General features: G+C 41.9%; 1 protein-coding gene across 1 annotated transcript in view; it reads left to right on the top strand.

The window, feature by feature from the left end:
* The window catches only part of PIBF1 (progesterone immunomodulatory binding factor 1), a 286663-nt gene that overhangs the window by 265394 nt on the left and 1283 nt on the right, over positions 1-19986 (top strand). The window lies entirely within an intron of this gene.

Below are 19986 nucleotides of genomic sequence, written 5' to 3' on the forward strand. Positions count from 1 at the left end.
TGGGAGCCTCAGAACCTGCCTTCTAGGTGCACATCTCTGCTCTAATCCAGTAACTGGTGATTGTTGTGGCACTCTGGGGATTGCTTTATCCTCAGGTGCCGCAATACCTTCGCGCCTCATGCCAGCGACACAAGTTGCATTTCATGTGTTTCCAGCATCGCTTCTGCCCTGTGATTGTGAAGGCATTGTTCAGACTTCTAACGTTTTAACATCCCTCTTTCAAAGATTGTACCTCATGCCTTACCTAAGTCATTTCAATACAATTGAAATGCGAAAGTCACTTTCATCGCCTAATGAACATTGTCTTCATGTAATAGAATTTATTTCTACTACTGGTGCATATTTCCAATGACGTCATTTTCAGGAAAGGACTATGAAATTCTCCTTGGCCATATGTTTGTTAAGACTTCCTTTCTCCCCCACTTCCACCTTCACGCCGCTCCCTCTCCCTCTGAGCCTTTCTTTCTTTCTTTTTTTTTTTTTTTGAAAAGTTTTCATTTCCTTTAATAAGTAAATTGAATCAGAATAGTGGACCTGAATCAGAATAATGCACCTATTTTTGTGTGTTCTTTGATCTGATACTTTGTAGCGGGTATTTATTGAATATATATTTTTTCTGTATCTACTCATGCTTTATCCTCCCTTTAATAACCATAGAACAATTAAAACATATATTGAGAATCCAAAATTAAATGCCTGTCCCCTAAACCTTCAAAGTCCATAGCATATGTAACTCCCCGAGGGCCTTCTGTTACTGCTTTGTTAAGCAAGTTGTTAATGTTACGTAGCAGAAATATCACTAACATTAAAAACTATGCTCTAAAATATGTGTAGACATTCTAAACTGCTGCTGATTTTGCTCTCAGTCCTCTGCTCACTTGTATCTAATACTGCAATCAGAGTCATATATCTGCCTCTTTTACTTTCAGTTCCTTCCATTTATTTTCGGTAGGACCTTCTTGATTTACTATTATTAGCATGATTGGATCATTATCATTACTGGTTACTAGCACAGTTCCAGGAATATACTACCTATTCTATCAAATGTTACCTCACTTTTATTTTCTTCTGGTATCTTCTAAAAATATCTATTGAGGAGTTCCCCTTATGGCTCAGCCGTTAGCAAACCCAACTAGCATCCATGAGGACTCGGGATCAATCCCTGGTCTCGCTCAGTGGGTTAAGGATCTGGTGTTGCCATGAGCTGTGGTGTAGGTCGCAGATGTGGTTCAGATCCCTCGTTGCTGGGGTTGTGGCTGTGGTGTAGGCCTTCGGCTACAGCTCCAATTTGATCCCTAGCCTGGGAACCTCCATAGGCCGAGAGGGCAGCCCTAAAAGACAAAAGGCAAAAAATAAATACAGTAATTAATTAATACATTGATTAAAAATATCTATTGAAAATACGCCCACTAGGAACTAGAACAAAGCTGTGACCTTAGGGACACAGAACAGATAAGAAAAACATTTATCTAATTCCTGTTACCTTTGGTGAGTAAAGGATAAAACACGATGGCCACTAGGGCAAACTTTAGGAGGACAAAGGACTTCAGGAGAGCATATACTCTGCTGGTGTCCTCAGAGCTTAGAATGATACCCTGCACACAAAAAGGATTCAATATAGGATGCTGAGTCAATGAATTTCTGCACAAGCAGAGACAACAGCCATGTCTTGTGTGGCACTGACTCCATGCAAATATGTATGTATATTCATTAACTGTAGAATTAACTGGTGTGTCGTCCAACTGATCAAAATGAATTTTATGGCTGAGTACATCACAATTTGTTTGTGTGCGTGGGACCTTCAGTCACAGTTTCTTCCCCTCTTGCTTCAATAAAGATGAAATAAAATTTAGCAAGTAATTGTTCTAGCAAATCTTCAGGTGGACAGGTGAATTGAGTTTGATGCTTTTCTTCTCAAATGATATTTGTTTCTGTTTTATAGAATCAGGAGCCAACGGTTCTGGCAGCAGTATGCAAAATGTTGATAATATTTCTTTGGCCTCCTCGGAGTTCCCGTCGTGGAGCAGTGGTTAACTAATCCAACTAGGAACCATGAGGTTGCGGGTTCGACCCCTGGCCTTGCTCAGTGGGTTAAGGATCCGGCGTTGCCGTGAGCTGTGGTGTAGGTCGCAGACGCGGCTGGGATCCCACGTTGCTGTGGCTCTGGCGTAGGCTGGCAGCTCAGCTCCGATTCGACCCCTAGCCTGGGAACCTCCATATGCCGCAGGAGCGGCCCAAGAAATGGCAAAAAGACCAAAAAAAAAAAAAAAAAAAAATTCTTTAGCCTCCTAAATAGTCTTTTTTTTCTTTTTGACCGCACCCATGGCATGGGAAAGTTCTGGGGTCAGAGATGGAACCAGCACCCCAGCAGCAACCCAAGCCACAAAAGTGATAACACTGGATCCTTAACCTGTCAAGCCACCAGGGAACTCCAGATACTCTCTTTTTTGTTTGTTCATTTTTGTTGGGGGTTTTTTGTTGTTGTTGTTTTTGTCTTTTGTCCTTTTAGGGCCGTGCCCATGGCATATGGAGGTTCCCAGGCTAGGGGTCTAATCGGAGCTGTTGCTGCTGGCCTATGCCAGAGCCACAGCAATGCGGGATCCGAGCCACATCCGTGACCTACACCACAGCTCATGGCAATGCCGGATCCTTAATCCACTGAGCAAGGCCAGGGACTGAACCCGCAATCTCATGGTTCCTAGTCGGATTTGTTTCTGCTGTGCCACAACGGGAACGCCAGATACTCTTGAATATTTTTTAAATACCTGGATTTTAGGAGTTCCTGTCATAGCTCAGTGGTAATGAACCCAACTAGTATCCATGGCCTCACTCAGGGGTTAAGGAGCCAGCATTTCCATGAGCTGTGGTGTAGATCACAGACACAGCTCGGATCCCATGTTGCTGTGACTGTGACAGAGGCCTGCAGCTATAGCTCTGATTCAGCCCCTAGCCTGGAAACTTCCATATGCCAAGGATGCAGCCCTAAAAAAAAAAATCTGGATTTTATAACTTATTCAGTATATAGATACATAATTTAGGGTTCAGCCTTTTCCGCCTCACACATTCTGCCCTCCCCGCACACATGCTGCATTCCCTTTGTATTATTTTCTTTAGAGAAATATATGAAATTCTTATTTATTTTCTTGTTTGCTCATTGCCTCTTCCTCCCAAATAGAATATACCTTCCAGGAAGGCAGACAATCTTACCTGACACTGCTACATCCCCAGCACCTAGCACAGAGGCTGACACAGAAAAATTGCCCCTCAAAATTTTGTTGAATGATAGGAAGAAAGTAAGGAAAAAAAGAAATGGTATTTGCTTCCTGATTTCTTTTTAATTGAATTTTTGTCAGAAAATGTCAGTCCATTTGGGCTATTCTAACAAAATATCAGGCTGGATGGCTTGTAAATACCAGAAATTTATTTCTCAATTCTGGAGGCTGGAAGTCCAAGGTTAAAGGTGCCAGCAGATTCGATGTTTGGTGAGGGCCAAAAGGCCAACTCTGGAGGGTCTTTCTCTCTCTCTCTCTCTTTTTTTTCTTTTCTTTTTTTTTTTTTTTTTTTTTTGTCTTTTTAGAGTTGCACCTTGGGCACATGGAAGTTCCTAGGCTAGGGGTCGAATTGGAGCTGTAGCTGCCAGCCTATGCCACAGCCACAGCAACATGGGATCTGAGCTGTTTTTGTGACCTATACCACAGCTCACGGCAACGCCGGATCCTTAACCCACTGAGTGAGGCCAGGGATCAAACCCAAGTTCTCGTGGATACTAGTCAGGTTCATTACCGCTGAACCACAGCAGGAACTCCAGGGACTATTTTATAAGGGCACTAATCCCACTCGTGACCTAAAGTCCCCTACTTCCAAATACCAGCAGGGTTCAACATTTGAATTTGGGGGGAAAACATTCAGCGTAGAGCAGAAAAAAATGTTCTGCTAATAACTAATTAGCCCTTTTTTTTCCATTTTACACAGAAAAACAAGTCCTTTTCCATCTCTGTATCTTAATATCTTTTTTTCCCCTGATCTTAAAAGGAGCGTTTCTCCTTTTGAAGGTTAACCCCATCATACGCATACTCTTTCTTTCCCTTAGATTGACATCCACGGGTGAGCAGACAATCTGGGAAAAGTGAGGAGTGAGAAATGCAGAGGGCCCAAGACAAAGTACCCACCTTTGAGGAAAAGACAAAGAAGAACAAAACAAAACAAAAACAAGAAAGCAAACCTCCTTCCCCCTCATTTGCCCCCTTGCAATGGGGATTCTACCCGAATCCCCAAATTGAAACCTTTGTCTCCAGATTCACATTGCACCTCCTCTTTTGAATTTCTTTTTTTGTTTGTTTGTTTTTTTGTTTTTTTGCATTTTCTAGAGCCGCTCCCTCGGCATGTGGAGGTTCACAGGCTAGTAGTCACCAGCCTACACCAAAGCCACAGCAACACGGGATCCGAGCCGCATCTGCAACCTACACCACAGCTCACAGCAACACCAGATCCTTAACCCACTGAGCAAGGCCAGGGATTGAACCTGCAACCTCATGGTTCCCAGTCAGATTCGTTAACCTCTGTGCCATGACAGGAACTCCCTGTTTTGAATTTCTAAGCCTCTGTCTCTCACTACGTCCTGTCTAAATGTTCTTCTCTCTCTCACCCCTTGGGTACAGTCACTCCTCCATGTTCAGTCATAAATCCCATGTCTTGTTTTGTTTTTCACCGCTCTCCTTGGAGCACAGAAAGTATTGTTGGGAAATAAATGTAAGCCTACCACCTCCTTCCCACCCCATACTATGTGTTTCCTCTGAGGAGGAGTTTTCCCAAATGCTGCTGCCTCTTTCCACCTCCTGACTCTCTGATTGGCACATTTAGCCTGCAGAACTGTGCTTGTATAGTTTTTCCTCTTTCTATTTTTTTTTTCTTTTTCTACAAAGGAACCACTTTTTTTATTTCTGGGACAGTTCTCTGCTCCTCTGGTTCCAAGTCATAACCATCACCTTGGGACCGAGAGGGTAAGTCACAAGGTACAGTGGGGGAGATTAAGTGCTCATGACCTTAACATTCAACTATGTTCTCCATTATAACATTCATTACTAAGGAAGATGGCTTTTTTTTTGCTTTTTTTTAGGGCTGCACCCGCAGCATAGGGAGGTTCCCAGGCTAGGGGTCTAATCAGAGCTAGAGCTGCCTGTCTACTCCACAGCTGCAGCAACGCCAGATCTGAGATGCATCTGTGACCTACACCACAGCTCACAGCAAGCCAGATCCTTAACGTACTGAGTGAGACCAGGGATTGAACCTGCAACCTCATGGTTGCTAGTCAGATTCATTTCCACTGAGCCACAGTGGGAACTCCCTGAAGATGGCGTTTTAAATCTCTGTTTGTCTCCCTAATGTATTTGTTAAGACCATGCCTGGGAAGAAAGGTGTTACTTATTGAGCCTCTCACATCTGCACAATAGTAAAGATTTTTTAAAACTGAAATTTGTGTGCTCATATCTCAATATGTATAAAATGGCTTTTTTAAACTTTTCTTTTCCTGAGATACCTTTCTCATGTCCAAACACATAGAACTTTGTGTGTTTCATGAAGGCTAAATTATTTGAACATTTATTTTTTATCACTTTGGAAATAAGATGTGGGTAAACTCTATTTTTTTTTTTTAAGTCCCAAATGATGAAAAGTATTTTTCCTTTTTTTTTTTTGTCTTTTTAGGGCTGCTCCCACGGCATATACAGGTTCCCAGGCTCGGGGTCAAATCAGAGCTGTAGCTGCCGACCACAGCCACAGCCACAGCGATGCGGGATTTGAGCCACATCTGAGCCCTACACCACAGCTCATGGCAATGCAGGATCCTTAACCCACTGAGCAAGGCCAGGGATCAAACTGGTATCCTCATGGATCTAGTCGGGTTCGTTAACCGCTGAGCCACGACGGGAACTCCCTGAAAAGTATTTTTCTGAATGAATGAAAAGAATGAATCAATTACTCTCATCTTCTCTAGCATGTAACTTTCAAATCTTCTCACCTCTTATAATCCCTAGAGACTTCCAGACCTATGTTATCAGTTGTCTACAGAATGTTTCCTCAGATTTTACTTTTTTCAATGCCCTAGATTTTTTTTTTAATTCTTTGAAACTTTTTCTTTATTTTTAGGGTCACACTCTTGGCATATGGAAATTATGACATAATTGCAGGCTTACAGAGAAGTTGCAAGAATATTGCAAATAATTCTCATTTATACTTTACCCAGATTATCCAAATGTTAACATTTTATCACCGGTCAAAAAGATTTGCTTTGTCCTTTTCTCGAGTCTCTCTCTTTTTGTGGTCTTTCTGAACCTTTCGAGAGTACTTTGAAGATAGGATTTCCCTTTGCTGCCAAATGTTTCAGTGAGCATTTCCTAAGAACAAGGACTTTCTTTTACATAAGCCCAGGACAATGATCAAAATCAGGAAATTAACATTGATACAATACTCTTATCTAATCTAAAGACCTTATTCAGATTTCACCAATTGTCCCAATAATGGCCTTTATGCCAAGGAAAATCTCCAATGGTTTTTTGCATTCAGTCGTGGCATATCTCTATTTTTTTTTTTTTTTAAGAGCCACGCCCAACCGATTTGGAAGTTCCCAGGCTGAGGGTGCAATTGGAGCTACAGGTGCCAGCCTACACCACATCCACAGCAACGTGGGATCCGAGCCACATCTGTGACCTACACCACAGCTCACGGCAACACCAGATCCTTAACCCACTGATCGAGGCCAGGGATCATACCCACATCCTCATAGTTCCTAGTCGGGTTTCTTTAACCACTCAGCCACGAAGGGAACTCCAGTTGTGGTATCTCTTAAACCTCTGTGAATCCAGAGTGGTTCCTCAATCTTTGTCTTTTAGGACACTGATATTTTTTAAAGTACACGTCAGTTATTTTGTTGACTGTCTGTCAATTCTTTGACCCTATTCAGCTACATTAATTTGCTCTTGGAGCCATAATGAATAAAAGTAATCCATTTTCTACATCCATATTCCAGTTCCATATTTCATCATCTCTTGCTGGATGTGTGATCACTTTCTCTGAGCCTTAGTTCCTCATCTTTTGTTTGTTTGTTTTTGTTTTTAGGGCCAAACCCACAGTGTATGGAGGTTCCTAGGCTAGGGGTCCAATCGGAGCTGTAGCCGCCGGCCTATTCCAGAGCCACAACAACTCGGGATCTGAGCCTCGTCTGTGACCTACACCACAGCTCACAGCAATGCTGGATCCTTAACCCACTGAGCGAGGCCAGGGATAGAATTACAATCTTAGTCGGATTCGTTCCCACTGTGCCATGACAGGAACTCCCAGTTCCTTATCTTTAAAACTGGAATAATCACACCTACCTAATGAGTTATAGAGAGGATTAGAGCAAGTGATATATTTAAAAGGAATTTACTCTCCAAACTCATCAAGTTCTATACATTAAATATGCATACCATTTTGTCTGTCACTCATTCTTCAATAAAGTAGTTTTGTTTTTAAGAAGGAATTTACTCAGTGCATGTCACAAAGTCATTTGCTTTTCATGTGATTGGGTTTCTCAACTCTCTGCCATTTGGCCACCCTTACAGAAGTGCATTCTAGGTTGCCCATGTGTCTTGAAAAAGGAGCTTCTAGAACTACTTACAACTCACCAAAATAAGATCATCAGCCTCATCAGACTATTTGCTAATATTGAAACTGTAGTCAATTAAAACCCCTAAAGCTTTTTCTGCTATTAGTATCATTACTACAACTAATACTAGTACCAACTGATATTAGTATCGTTACTACAATTAAGACCAATACCTACTGACCTGATTAACTAGATGTGCCAGGATCTGCACTGAACCTCTAGGGTCTTTTTGTTTGTTTGTTTTGTTTTTTGCTCTTTAGGGCTGCACTCGCACTAAAATGGAGGCTCCCGGGCTAAGGGAGCTGTAATTGGAGCTCTAATTGGAGCTGTAGCTGCCAGCCTGCACCACAGCCACAGCAACGCAGGATCGGAGCGCGTCTGCAAACTACACCACAGCCCACAGCAATGCCAGATCCTTAACCCACTGAACGAGGCCAGGGATCGAACCCCCCAACCTCACAGTTCCTAGTTGGATTTGTTGCTACTGTGCCACAATGGGAACTCCCACTAAACCTCTTTGGATGACTATTTATATTATGTGCTTCTCCCAAGTTCCTGCAATAGTTATTATCAGCACTTCTGAGATAGGAAACGGATTCAAAGCAGTGAAATCACAGGACTTATACAAGTGAGGGAGCTGGAATTTAGTCCCATGTTTTTCAGGACATAAGAAAAAGTCTTTATTTTTCTATTAAATATCATTTTAAATTTCTGCTCATCATTCTATCCCGTTGGATCATTAACATTCCTGATTTTTTTTCCGTTTTTTGGCCTTTCCATGACATATGGACTTCCTGGGCCAGGAATCAGATTCAAGCCACAGTCGTGACCCAAGCCACAGGTGCAGCAGCTCCAGATCCTTAACCCACTGTGCTGGGCCGGGGATCAAACCCTCAACCCAGCTCTCACAGGACACAGTTGATCCTGCTGATCCTGCTGTGCCATAGTGGGAACTCTAAGATTTCTGATTTTTTCATCCAACATATTAGCTTTTTTTTTCTCAACTTGGATCTTGTGTGATTCTCATGTCTTTCTTTTTCTTTCTTTCTTTTTTTTTTTTTTTTTTTTTTTTTGTCTTTTGTCTTTTTAGGGCTGCACCCTCGGCATATGGAGACTCCCAGGCTAGGAGTTTAATCAGAGCTATAGTCACAGCAACGCCAGACCCAAGCTGCATCTGCCACCTACACCACAGCTCACAGCAGCGCTGGATCCTCAACCCACTGAGCAAGGCCAGGAATTGAACCTGCAACCTCATGGTTCCTAGTCGGATTCATTTCCGCTGTGCCATGTCAGGAACTCCTCACGTCTTTCTTGAAGGCGTTGATGAAACTATTTAAGAGAGAACCCAGAGGCAAATGCTAAACATTTTCTTTAAGGTTGAAATCAATCATTCTCTGGATACATTTTTTTCAAAATCTATATAAATAAATCTTAACTGGATTGTAGGCTAATCACCTGTGACCATTTTATCGACAAAAACAACCTAAGTTTTTTTTGTTTTTTTTTGTTTGTTTGTTTGTTTTCATGCCTCTGGCATGCCCCCTGGCTACAAATCTCATAGTACCACTGGGGGAAAAAATATTTGTCTTAATCTAGCCCAACTTGTTTGTATTGGACTAATACTGGTCTCTGGTAGTTACTCCATTTCTTCTTACAAACCTTCCCTTCAATAATCTATTCTAGAATTATGGTAAAAGAGAAATCACCAATAGTTGTTTCCAAAATTCTGGTCCCTTTCTAACAATGTCCCTGAGTTGCCTTGTGACCTAGAAAAGGTCACTCTTTAAAGAATGAAAAAATTAAATCCACCACTTGTTGAGCTCACTGTGCAATCACATTTATTTGATTTTGGCCACAACTTATGCAACAAATATTATTTCTGTTTTACACATGTGAATGCTGAGTGTTGAAGAGTTTGTTTGTTTGTTTGTTTTTTGTCTTTTTGTCCTTTCAGGGCTGCACCCTCAGCACATGGAGGTTCCCAGGCTAGGGGTCCAATTGGAGCTGTAGCCACCGGCCTACGCCAGAGCCACAGCAACAGGGGAAGAGTTTTAATACTTACCTAAAGGTCACCCAGGCTATGGGAGTTCTCTTGTGCTACAGTGGGTTAAGGATCCCATGTTGTCACTGCACTGGCTCAGGTCACTGCTATGGTGGGGTTTCAATCCCTGGCCTGGGAACTTCCACATGCCTTGGGTGTAGCCGGAAAAAAAAATACAGGGAAGATTATCTTTACATGATGATTGTTTAAATTACTATGTGATGGAGTTCCCTTCATGGATCAGCAGAAACGAATCTACTAGTTTCCATGAGGACGCTGGTTCCATCCCTGGCCCTGCTCAGTGGGTTAAGGATCCTGCATTGCCATGAGCTGTGGCGTAGGTCGCAGATGTGGCTCGGCTCTGGCATTGCTGCGGCTGTGGTGTAGCCCAGAGGCTATATATAGCTCCGATTCGACCCCTAGCCTGGGAACTTCCATATGCCAAGGGTGTGGCCCTAAAAAGACTAAATAAATAAATAGGTGATATTTGGAATTTTCCCCCTTTTGAAAAGTTATTATTCTTCAGCATCACAAGATGGGGCTGGGAATGGAAACCAGGTAGATCTTACTAAGTGCGAGCCTGTGGGAAACCGATGGGGATCTGGTAAAGAGCAAATTACCCCACAGCTATATGTGTTGACACAGTCAATGGGTGTTTGTTCTGTTTGAAGATACTTCAAAAATAACAATTGTAAACGAGATTACTGCTTTGATCAGAGAATCTGAATCTCCTTTGTTTGACCATGAATAATTGGTCTTTGTAATGTTAATGTGTCTTTTAGGGAATATCAGATCTGTAAATGCCCCTTAATTACAGGCAAGCCGTTTTGGAGGGAATTCTGGACCGCATTTTAGTGAAGGTTTTATCTAGTTCCCCTTCAAATCTAATTACAGTAGAGAGATTATTAGCAAAAAGCTATAATTATTAGTGTTTTCATTCATGTTCACATAGGTCAAAATCGTTATCTTATGGAAGAATAAGACAGATTTTTTTCAATGGCCTAGTTTTCCTGTACAACCTGGAAGGCAGGAAAGCCTTAATTGAGCTGTACCTGCTAACCTGTTAACTGCAATCCTGCGGGCAGCTCAGAAGTCTGTTTTCCCCAGACTTTACACTTGGAAGCACCACTTGGGAATCCACACTTCAACAATGCTTGATACCCAAATCTTGTACTTAAAATGTAAAACCAAGCAAACCATCCTGCGGGAGTGGATGAGTCCAGTGTGGAGGGAAGAAAGCATCCTTTTCTTTTTCTTTTTTCTTCTCCATTTTTACTGTTCTTTATTTATTGTGTTCCCCCAATACATGATTTTTTTTTTTTCCTACTGTACAGCATGGTGACCCAGTTACACATACAGGTATACATTCTTTTGTCTCACATTATCATGCTCCATTATCAGGGACTAGACATAGTTCCCCGTGGCATCTTTCTCTTTCAGTCCTCCTATTGTAATTCTGTGGTCTTCAGCTGAGTTATTTTTGTTGTAAGAACCTAAGCATCAATATAGAAAGTTAGATGTTGCTGAAGATGTGAGGAAATAGGATTGCTAAACTGCAGATCGGGTGATTTACTTAGATAGGGGGAAGGATGTCTCAACGGCAGAGGGAAATGTCCTTATGTGGAGGTGGCTTGACAATTGCATTTTTTATGAAAACGGTGTGGGGCAAAGCTTGTGAGCCAAGCAAGCCCTGCTCTGAGAAGGGGAAACTTTCTATTGAGTGCATTGGATATCTTACATGGCATTCAATCCCCAAAGGGAATTTTCTCCTCCCCTGGCTGGAAGGCCATCCCAACACTTAACCTCTGGCACCAGCAGCCAAGATCCAACCTGAGAGGTTTTCTGCTTTTTGTTTTTTTCAGTCTCGTGTTCACATTTGAGCTTATTGAAAAGCGATGACCAGAGCCCATCACACCTGGATAGGAGGGAAAATGTCTCTGAGGTTTAAACCACACCAAGTGAGAATATCCCCAGTCGTTTGGGGTGTGGTGGGTCTTTTTTTTTTTTTTTTTTCCTAATTATGGCAGCAATTAGCTTTGCAGCATTGCACTCATTCCAAACAGCAGGGATGCCGAAAAATAATCTTGTTTACCCAAAGCTGGAGAGAGCGTACCTAGCTTTGTTCCCTCCGCAGCCTAATCTCAGCGCTTTGCGAGGTGCCATCCCGCACAATGGAGTGTGACAGGCCCCCTCAAAGGTCCTCTCTCACCTGGTTAATTCCGTTGTCACTGACAACCTCCACGAGGCCAAGGAAAAACAGATAACAGACTGTTTCAAACTTAAGAAGGTAGCACATTTTACTTCCATGGTTGTCAAAGACAGAGCCCTCAGCTAGAGAAATACCTTAAAAAAATTATTTCATCTGCTAAAATTATCCCAGAGGAAGTAATGGAATGCCTTTAGATTATTCTTGACAATTAATGAAATACAAAGGTGGCTGTTGTACAAGGCTCTTCTGCAGGGATGGGGAGAAACAAATTATTAAATGGATGAGTTATTTACATTTGCAAATCAACAGCCTCTCCCTGGGGAAATGATGTGACAGGTGATTCTGCATTACAGTGGGGAGCGGGGCCGCGTCCTTCGTTTTCATTTTCCACAGCAAAGATTCGAGGGTCATTTTCTTTCATTAGAGTGAAGTCGGTTCTCTGCTCCGCATGTTATCAAGCAAAAGCCACGGTGGTCACCATCAGAGGGGGTTTGGCTTTGCTTCTGGTTTTTTCCTTCAGGCCTAAGAGGAGTCTCTTTGCTTTTTCTAAGTATCTAAACATGATGGCAGACTTTTATTGCATCAGCAAAAACTGAAATGGTGGGTGGACGCCGTGCAAATGGGTCATAACCATTGCACAGGGCCAACCGATAATGCTCTGAAGGTTACGGCAGCATTTGACATGTTTTAGTGTTTTAGGGTGCCTAGTGTACACAGTGTATTTCTCTACTGTAAAATGAGGCTACTACAGAAGAAGAACAATAATCGGTTATACATTAACCACGAAAGGTCATTTCTTGTGGCAAATGCAAGGTCTATTGATCAAGTACTATTTGTCAGTAGAAATGAGCCTCATTGCTGCATGAGGCTCATGAAGGAAACCATTGTCTAATGCGGCATCATGATATGTGCAAAGCATCCATTTGCTCAAGGGCTGAATATCATCAAATGTTTATCTGCACTTTTCTAAGGTAATTTACTGACTTTTCAGCTAATCAATCCCCAAAGCTGCGTTCTTCTGTCAACTTACTACACTGTATGTTCAAACAAAGATTAATCACCTAATGTTAACTATGAGATAAGACAAAAAAATGAAAAGAAAGCGAATGACGTCGTCACTTGTGTTACAAAATTGGCTATAAACTAGTTTCCCAGCATGAGCTGTGGTTTACTTTCAAACTTAAATAACTTGTCCATGTAACCTTATCTTTCAGGCGCTTCCTGCAAACTTTATATATTATGCAATCAAGCCCATAAATATAGGTAGAAGTTAACGTGAATGGTTGAAACAGAGTTAACCACACACATGTAGTTAAAGCTTTATCACCATTTCTGTCATAAACCTCTCCCTTTTCTTTAAGAGATTTACCAAGCTGTCATAAAAATGTATTATGGCTATATCTTTGCTAAAAAAAAAGAACTCCTAAGAAGTGGCTTGCCTCCTTAAACATACTGGACTTCGCCTTAGAATCCCAGAGTTGTGTATCCTGTGCGCTGTCACATGTCAGGACGGCCAGCATGCTTGCATGTCAAATGTTACACAGTTGAGGTGGCACCAGCGTTCATTATTCCCTTCTTATTTCTCATAAATTCCTTTTTTTTTTTTTTTTTTTTTTAGCTTTTTTAGGGGTGTACCTGTGGCATATAGAACTTCCCTGGCTAGGGATCGAATCAGAGCTGCAGCAACTGGCCTGCACCACAGCCACAACAATGCAAGATCTGAGCCTCATCTGCGACCTACACCACAGGTCAGGGCAACACTGGATACTTATCCCACTGAGCGAGGCGGGGATCAAATCTGCACCCTGGTCGATACTAGTCGGGTTTTGGTAACCCCCTGAGCCACAATGGGAATTCCAAATTCCTAAAAAATTAACACAGCGCAACTCCCATGATGACATACTCCCAGAGGCATACTGATTTAAACACATTTAACCAAGTCACCACTAAATTGGAAAAGTGTAAGATAGAATGCTTTATGGGGGAAAAGGTGATTATACATAATCAAATATCCATAATGAGAGGGATAGAAATATTCCAGGCATATAATCAGCCCAAAATAATTAGGCAGGAAAATTGAAAGGAACAGATCCCCTACATTGACTTAGAGAAAGGCTATAGCAAGCATCTGGCTGATGATTCTGCTGATTTCTTTTCAGAGCTAATACCCCTCGTATTGTATATTATAGTATATATGCAGTATCTTGAGAAACTAAACTCAGCCATTGTAAGTTTCTAATAAATACATATACATACATACACATATGTGTATATATATATATTTATTTTTTGGCCATGGCATGCAGCAGACTGATGTAGGATCTCAGTTCCCAGACCGAGGATTGAACCTGGGCCACAGCAGTGAAAGCACCAAAATTTAACAACTAGACTACCACAGAACTTCGCTAATACATATATTTTTAATGGGTAGACACAAGGTCTCTCTCCCTCCCTTCCTTCCTTCCTTTCTTTCTTTTTTGCCTTTTCAGGGTTGCACCTGTAGCATATAGAAGTACTCAGACTAGGGGTAGAATCGGAGCTGCAGTATGCCACAGCAATGCCAGATCCAAGGCACATCTGTGACCTATGCTGCAGCTTATGGCAACACCAGATCTTCAACCCACTGAGTGAGGCCAGGATTGAACCTGCATTCTCAAGGATACTAGTTGGTTCTTAACCCGCCAAGCCACAATAGGATTCCCACAAGGTCTCTCTTTCTATGAATGATTTCTCTCTGGCAACATGAGATGATCTGTAATTACCTCTTACTTTCCATGGCACATCATAGAAGTTTGAGGGTCATGGAGTGAAAGATTCCTGGACTTGAGTCCAAAATCTGAGTTCGAATTCTTCAAGGCTCTTTGCTGAGCTTTCTTCCTCCAGGAAGTCTTCCTTGACTATCTGGCACAGATTATGCTTTATCTTTTGGACTTTCAAGGTATTTTATGCTTAGTCTTTAATAACACTCTGGTTCCCTTTGAGGTCCCAGTGCTCTTGAGAAGTTTATGTTCCATCCAAGGTGCTCAGTAAATTTTGTTGAATAATGGGTTTCAAAAATTGAGAGGGTTCTGTCAGAAGAGAAGAATCCTGGGAGTTCCCATTGTAGCTCAGCGGTAATGAACACAACTGGTATCCAAGCGAATGTGGGTTCGATCCCTGGCCTTGCTCAGTGGGTTGAGGATCCGATGCTCATGAGCTGTGGTATAGGTCACAGACGTACTTTGGATCCCAAGTTGCTGTGGCCGTGACACAGCTGGCAACTACTGCTCTGATGCAACACCTACCCTGAGAACTTCCATATGCCCCGGGTGCGGCCCTAAAAAAAAAAATTATAAATAAGGTGGGAAAATAAAAAGAAGAGTTGAATCCTATGGTTCTTTTCAGACGTATAAATTCCATCAATCCCAGCTGACCTCCCTAGTAGCAGGTGCTCATGGAGGTGGGCTATTTTGTGCATGCAATCACCAATCCTTAATTATTCCTGGGACATAGGTAGCAACTGCCCTCCCATTTACAAATCCCAATCTCTCACCTTTCTCCAAAGGTAAACTGTTAACAATTGCGTGTTAGCCATTTTAGATGATGTATATGTCATATAAATTATTTACCTAAATGGCACCATGAAATATATATTAAAAGTGACTTTTTTTCACTTATCATCTCTAGACATGAAGTAATAGAGGGAAGTAATAGAGCTACTTCACTCTGTAAAAATTGCTGGAAAGTACATGGATACAGTAGAACTTATTTTATCATTTCTGTGACCATTACTTATTGGATATTTAGATGATTGCCAATTTTTCAGTATTACAGATAAGGCTGCAATAAACATTCTGGTACGTCTATATATTCTGTGCACACTTCGGTGATTTTGAGGACAAATTTCTAAAAGTGGAATTTCAAAGTGTGTGAAAATGTTACCTTTTGATAAGATGCTGCAGCATGCCCTGTATGGATATACTTTTTGCCAAGCCCATACGAAGTTATATTTTTAGTAACATAATGAGACTTCCAGTTTCCCCATGCCCTCTTTGTTTTTTGTTTGTTTGTTTTTGTTTTATTTTTATTTGTTTGTTTGTTTTGGTTTGTTTTTTTTTTTTGGCTTTTTAGGGCCACACCCAAGGCATATGGAGGTTCCCAGGCTAAGGGTCTAATCGGAGCTGTAGCTTCAGGCCTACTCTAGAGCCACAGCAATGCCAGATCCGAGCTGCATCTGTGACCTACACACAGCTCATGTCAACACCAGATCCTTAATCCACTGAGCGAGGCCAGGGATCAAACTCGAGACCTCATGATTCCTAGTCAGATTTGTTTCCATTGTGCCACGAGGGGAACTTTCCCCATGCCCTCTTTAAATTACTTTCTCTTTTTTTTTTTTGTCTTTTTGCCTTTCTAGGGCCACTTCCCGCGGCATATGAAGGTTCCCAGGCTAGGGGTCTAATTGGAGCTGTAGCCACCGGCCTACGCCAGAGCCACAGCAACACGGGATCCGAGCGGCGTCTGCAACCTACACCACAGCTCACGGCAATGCTGGATCCTTAACCCACTGAGCAAGGGCAGGGATTGAATCCGCAACCTCATGGTTCCTAGTTGGATTCATTAACCACTGAGCCATGACGGGAACTCCCTGAATTACTTTCATTTTTGGAACATCAGTTGAGCAAAAATGATTTTCCTGGTTCTGTTTCATTTGCATTTCCTGACAGTGGTGGAGTTAAGAATCTTTTCATAAATTTATCAGCCTCTTGTACATCTTCTGCAAATTGCCTATTTACTATCATTGCCTAATTTTCCTGGGGTTCTCTTTGTCTTACAAATTTTTTTTTAAGATCTCATTTATGACCGTGGATATGAATCCTCTATTGCAAATATGTTCTCCAGGTAGTCACTTACCATTTTAGGAGGTTGGGGTAGAGGGGACTTTGGCTTTTAACTTCAGGGTCACATTGATTCACAAGACTCTCCATTATATGAGTCTTTTTTCTGGACTTCACTACATAAATTCTTTATACAGCTCCAAGAAATTGGGTTTGCTCGGTCCATGGACCAATAGTTCTCACCAGTTTATCCCATTTGTGATTTACCTTAAGTACCATGTCTGCTCGGGCCTGGAATTCCCACCTCTCTTCTATCTGCTGTTTTGCAGAATCTTGTGTTTTCTTTAGGGTCAATTCAAGAATCAAAGTCCACAGCAATCTCTCTCTCTCTTCCTCCTTCACTATTCATTTGCACAAAGTTATTTTGTATTTTATGTGCACATATATTGTAACTTCGACCAGATGGGAAGCTGCTCAACTGAAGGTCCCTTGCTTTTGCCAAAACCCCAAGTGTCTTACACACAGTGCGAATCCAAGAAGTATCTGTTGCTTGTTTTAAACAATCTTTTTTATAGGAAAATCTACCCTTCTTCCCCATACATACAAACTATGGACACTTTGCCTGTGAATTTCTTCAGTCATTTGTGTGTGTGTGTGTAATTGGTCTTTATTTCCATTTGTCAGTATGTCACATCTGCTTAAAATGTCTGAGAACAATATTAAGGATCTGATTTTCTCAAAAGTCTCTATGGCACAAACGGAATCTAGTATTTCTCAAATTTGAAAGACATAGCTCTAAGGTCTACCTTATTCCCTGGGGTAGGTCTTTGTTTCATGCCACCTGAAGTTTATCTTCTCAGACACAGTCGCAGCACTTGGTATTGGATACTGCACGGGCTCCTAGAGAAGGACCATGGCTGTACAGATGTTTTTTGGTTTAGTTGTTTGTTTTGCAATTTTTTTTTTTTTTTTTTTTTTTGGTCTTTTTGCCTTTTCTAGGGCAGCTCCCGCAGCATGTGGAGGTTCCCAGGCTAGGGGTCGAATCGGAGCTGTAGCCACTGGCCTATGCCAGAGCCACAGCAACGTGGGATCCGAGCCATGTCCGCAACCTACACCACAGTTCATGGCAAGCCGGATCCTTAACCCACGGAGCAAGGCCAGGGATTGAACCCTCAACCTCATGGTTCCTAGTCGGATTTGTTAACCACTACGCCACAATGGGAACTCCTGTTTTGCAAAATTAAAAGTCAAAAACCTAATGTAGACTACATTAAAATACCATTAATATTTCATTCATTGCTCAAGCTTCTGCTGTGCTTTCCTTGAAACAATTCTTTTCTTTTTTAATCAGAGAATGTTTCAAAAAGAAACAAAAATAGAATGAACCCCTTGTATATGCATCACTCAGATCCAATCATTATAAACTTATGCCCAATCTTTTTCATTCCTAGTTTCCTTCAATGTTTACCCTCTCTGAGCTATTTTGAAAGAAATTCCAAAGGTAACATCATTTTATACGTATGTATTTTCCTAATGCCTTTGAAAGACAGTGCTGCAATAAAGTCCTTTCTGATATTTTAGTTCAAAGCACTGGAGGCCCTTCTGTGTGTGTGTGTGTGCGTGTGTGCGCGCGCGCGTGCACGCAGGTGTGCAAGCGTCTGTGCACACACGTTTCTGCGCTCTTCATTGAGACCTGAATTTTCTTTTTTTTGTTTTTGTTTTTGTTTTGCTTTTTCTTAGGGCCACACCTGGGGCATATGGAACTTCCCAGGCTAAGGGTCAAATTGGAGCTGTAGCTGCTGGCCTACGTCACAGCCCCAGCAATGCCAGATCTGAGCTGCGTCTTTGACCTACACCACAGCTCACAGCAAGGCTGGATTGAACCTACGTTCTCATGGATGAGCTGAGTTCGCTACTACTGAGCCACAATGGGAACTCTGAGACATGCATTTTCATAGAGTACTCTATATGGCAGAATCACGGTCAGTTGAAGAAACAAAGATTAATGTAACACGGAATATAACAAAAGGAAATTTGATACATGCAGTGATGGTGGTGGCACATCAGGACCATCCATGTGACAGAAATGATAGGTTCACAGAGGCTGAGGAAAGGGCTGTGTTTTAGCTGAGGTGGAATTGCATTGTGGATTTATGACAGGTTCTCCTCAATTTAACTCCAAGTTAAATACGAATCTGGAAAACCAGTGCTAGAAAGCAGGATTTCATCTTTTGAGGTAAAACAAATAGTTTCCTCACCTTTTTTTTTTTCCTTTGTATTTTTAGGGCCCTACCCAAGATGTATGGCGGTTCCCAGGCTGGGGGTCAAATTGGAGTTGTAGATCCTGGCCTACACCACAGCCCCAGCAACGCCAGATCTGAGCCACGTCCTCCACCTATGCTACAGCTCAGGGCAACGCTGGATCCTTAACCCACTGTGTGAGGCCAGGGATAGAATCTTAGTCCTCATGGATCTAGTCAGATTTGTTTCTGCTGAGCCATGATGGGAACTCCCTCAAACTTTCATTCTTTTTTTTTTTGTTTGTTTTCTGCCTTTTTGCCTTTTCTAGGGCTGCTCCCGCGGCATATGGAGGTTCCCAGACTAGGGGTCTAATCAGAGCTGTAGCCGCTGGCCTACACCAGAGCCACAGCAACACGGGATCCGAGCCGCGTCTGCGACCCACACCACAGCTCACGGCAACGCCAGATCCTTAACCCACTGAGCGAGGCCAGGGATCGAACCCACAACCTCATGATTCCTGGTCAGAATCGTCAACCACTGCGCCACGATAGGAACTCTTCAAACTTTTATTCTTTTTTTCACGTTAATTTCAAAATGATTTTTAAAACTTACAGACATAGATTGTAAGAATAAACAAAAAATTCCCATATACTTTTTACCCAAATTCACCAATGACTACCATTTGGCTACATCTGCTTTCTCTGTTTCATAGTTTCTCTTCTGTTTCTGTCTGCCTGCCTGCCTGTCTGTCTGTCTCTAAACACACACACACAAACACACACACACACACACACACACTGTTTTGTTGGCCTCGATTAATTCAACTGTTGGTTGCAAACATCAGGACTTTATCCATAAATATTTAGGGGTATTATTCTACGAACAAGGATATTCTATTATGTAACCATAGTTACACATTCAAGTTCAGAAACATAGCATTGTCCATACTCAAATTTTGCTCATTACCCCAATAATGTTCATTACAAACAATGCTGCAGTCAACATTCTACTGCATCTACCTTTGTGAATACTTAAG

This window comes from Sus scrofa, chromosome 11 (genome assembly GCF_000003025.6).
Source record: "Sus scrofa isolate TJ Tabasco breed Duroc chromosome 11, Sscrofa11.1, whole genome shotgun sequence".
NCBI classification, from domain to species: domain Eukaryota; kingdom Metazoa; phylum Chordata; class Mammalia; order Artiodactyla; family Suidae; genus Sus; species Sus scrofa.